This window comes from Elephantulus edwardii, unplaced genomic scaffold (assembly GCF_000299155.1).
Source record: "Elephantulus edwardii isolate Elephantulus edwardi_28Jun2011 unplaced genomic scaffold, EleEdw1.0 scaffold00336, whole genome shotgun sequence".
Classification (NCBI taxonomy): domain Eukaryota; kingdom Metazoa; phylum Chordata; class Mammalia; order Macroscelidea; family Macroscelididae; genus Elephantulus; species Elephantulus edwardii.
The window spans coordinates 1,590,994-1,594,281 of NW_006400086.1; positions in this window are offsets into that span (position 1 = coordinate 1,590,994).

Genomic DNA, 3,288 nt, shown 5'->3' on the forward strand with positions numbered 1-3,288 from the left:
AAAAGTTCTTTTTTACAGGTAATTTAAGTACAAGACAAACATGACTGATAAGACAGTTCAGAAAGTATTCCAAAATTTTCTGTTTGGAAGCTAGGAAAGAGAAACAAAAAAACCTTAACTTTTTACTAAAATACTTAAAATTTTTTTTCTAGACACAACTACAACTAACATCCTTTTCTAACTGGCATTTACAACGTGGTCTCATATACACAGGCAGCTTGAACTAATCATTTCATTAAGACAAGAGACCAAAATCAAGATCACAAACACTGGAGAAATAGCAGGCCCTTCTTCTTGTAGAGGGTTCCAGTCGAGTCATGAAAAGCGAAAAGTTCAGTCAGTTGCCCAGATGTATTTATTGCCAAATAAAGGGGTACTTGGATACATCTGGACAGCCGAATGAACCCTTAACTTCTCATTGCTTCTTGTCACGGCATCAGAGTCTCCTATAATAAAGGGACAAAGAGACAAACAAAAATACTTCGGAGCTGCAAGTCCAGTCTGTTACTGGCTCTGCTTTCCCATCTGAAAATTAAGCAACTTGTTTTGCTCTTGTTTTGTAACTTCTTACAAGTGAGAAATATACACAACCCAATGACATTCACCAATATGTAAAGACAACATAGTAATCATGTGACATGAGAAATGCAGCAAATACAGAAAGTTCAGTCAGCATCGAAATTGCCACTTTACATAATATTGTACAGGACTGGGCATCTCTGTCTGCTGTAAGGTAACCAGGTAGTTGAGCTGACTAGTCAACAATTAAATACAATAACATAATTCATTCCAATATCATTTAGTACACTGAAGGTAAAATACATGTGACATTGAATGTAAAATCCATGTGGTGGAGTGTAAAGAACACTGAGGTGTGGAGTATGAGACTCTTTATATTTCTGATTCCATCATTTACTTGATTTAGGATAAGGCATTGAATCTCTTTGGGCTTTGACTTTTTCCAAATACAAGATAATGGGATTATTACAAAAGGCCTCTATTCCTTCTGGCTCTGAAATGCTGTGCTTCAGGTTTTATCCCTATTTCAACTTATCATTTATATAATAGATTGTTTTGTTTTGTTTTACAAGTAATATGATCCTGAATAGCTAAACCTGATTACAATCAGATTAATTTTTTTTATTTGTTATTGCCAATTGTATAGCGTTACATTCATGTGCAAAAGCTTTTTTATTTGAATGAAGTGTAGAAGTGATTTTTTTGCTTGAGTCATCTCATAAAAGGCTCGACGTTAATGTAATTCTGTTGTAATTCAGAAGAAAGTCTTGCCAATCCATTTCTGAAAAATCACCCACTGAAAACATTACCATGCCTAGTTTTACTCTGACACCTATGGGTTCACCCATGAGCTGGAATTAAATGGAAGGGAACATTTTAAAAATTAAATCTGTGTGTGTTTGTGTATTCTATTCCACCTTTTCTATTTCTTCCTTTAAATGAAGCCCAAATACTTATTTCACTTTTTCGTCTCATTTTAAAAAAATATTAGAAAGTAAAGAGGACTTAAAGTCCTTCCTTCAGAATGTCAAAGACTATGGCACTAAGACAATAATCCTCACCACTGCACTAATAGGCAATGTCATGATAGATGGAGAAAAGTTTTACATCCTCAACAATTTCATTTTACAATCAACACCCATAGAAGCAGCAGTTAAGAAATCAAAAGATGTGCTGCATTGAGAAATTTGCTGTCAAGGACCTCTCCAAAATGCTAAAAGAATATGGATGTCAGTCTAAAGCCTAAGGTGTGCCTGACCCAAACCATGGTCTTTTCTCTTGCTTCCTGGGCATCTGAAAGTTGGACAATGAATAAAGATGACAGAATCAATGCCTTTGGATTGCAGTATTGAAGAAGAGTAGTGAACATCACATGGATAAACAAGTCTGTTTTGGAGAAAGCACAAGAGTCCTCCTCAGAGGCAAGAATGGTGAAACTTCACATCACTTACTCTGGGCATATTTTCAGGACTTTTGGGCATATTCCCATCATGCTGGGAAAGGGAGAGGGCTAGCAAAAGAAAGGTAGACCTTCAATGAGATAAACCACAATGGACTTGGCCATGACAGGGATCATGAGGAAGGTGCAGGATAGAGCAAAATTCCAATCTGTTATCCATTGTGTTATCATGAGTTGATGGCACCTAACAGCAACAGCAGAACAGATTCATTATAAAACCTGAAATTTTTTACTTTAAAAATGCCTATAACTGGAGAGAATTATGCTGAGTGAATTAACTCAGTTCCACAAGGACAAATATTGCATAAAATCATTATTTTAGAATGAGTGCAAGGATCCAAGGGGGATAAGGGAGGGTGGAAGCAGAGGGATGAGGATGTTCAGGGGGAGGGGGGATTAATCATGAAGTTGTACAATTAGATGGGTGGGGGGAGGGAAATTGAAAAAAATCTGTTCTCGAGAACAATGTATTTGAATTTTTAAAATAAACTAGTATTAAAAAAATAAAACCAAAACCATAATTTTATGCCTAGACTCCTTCTAAGATAAGGGAATAGAAGAGTTAATAGACACTTCAGTGGCTACACAAAACTGATTTTTTTTTTTACTACAAAATTTCTATTTAGTTAAGGGAAGCTCTGGTGGCACTATCCATAAGGTGGTGTGCTACTAACCCAAAAGCTTCACCTCCCTGGTGGTTTGAACCTACCAACAGCTCAGCAAGAGACAAATGGGTGCTCTCTTAGTGTGTGATATACAGCCTCAGAAACCTGCTGGAGTGTCAGTTATGAGTAGGTTCTGACTTGACAGCAATGTTTGAATGTTCATGCTACTTAAGGACTGTCAATAGTAATTATTTACAACGGTCTTCAACATTTGTAACTTCTCTCAATTGGATTCAAGCTACAATATTAGACCACAAAGAACTTGTAACATTTTTTCACTTTTCAAAATTTTCTAACACATGTGAAAATTTCCCTTTATTATTATCCAAGACTGCCTCCTGTGTCAAATACAATGTCAGGAAGTTCCCTCTCAAATTTCAAATTCTGCAATCCAGGTCATCTGTGCTCATGATCTGAAAGGGAGGAAAGAGGAGGGCGGGGAGGAAGGAGAGAGAGAGGAGGCAGATGAAGGGGAGCAGGATGATGATGAGGGAGATGAGGCGGAAGGGGGATGAGGGGGGAGAAGGATGAGTGAATGAGGGAAGGAGGAGAGACAGGGAGTGGGGAGGGGGGAAATGGGAGAGAGGAGGGAGAAAGGGGAGAGGAAGGAGAGAAGGGAAGAGGGGGAGAGGGAGGAGAGGGGGA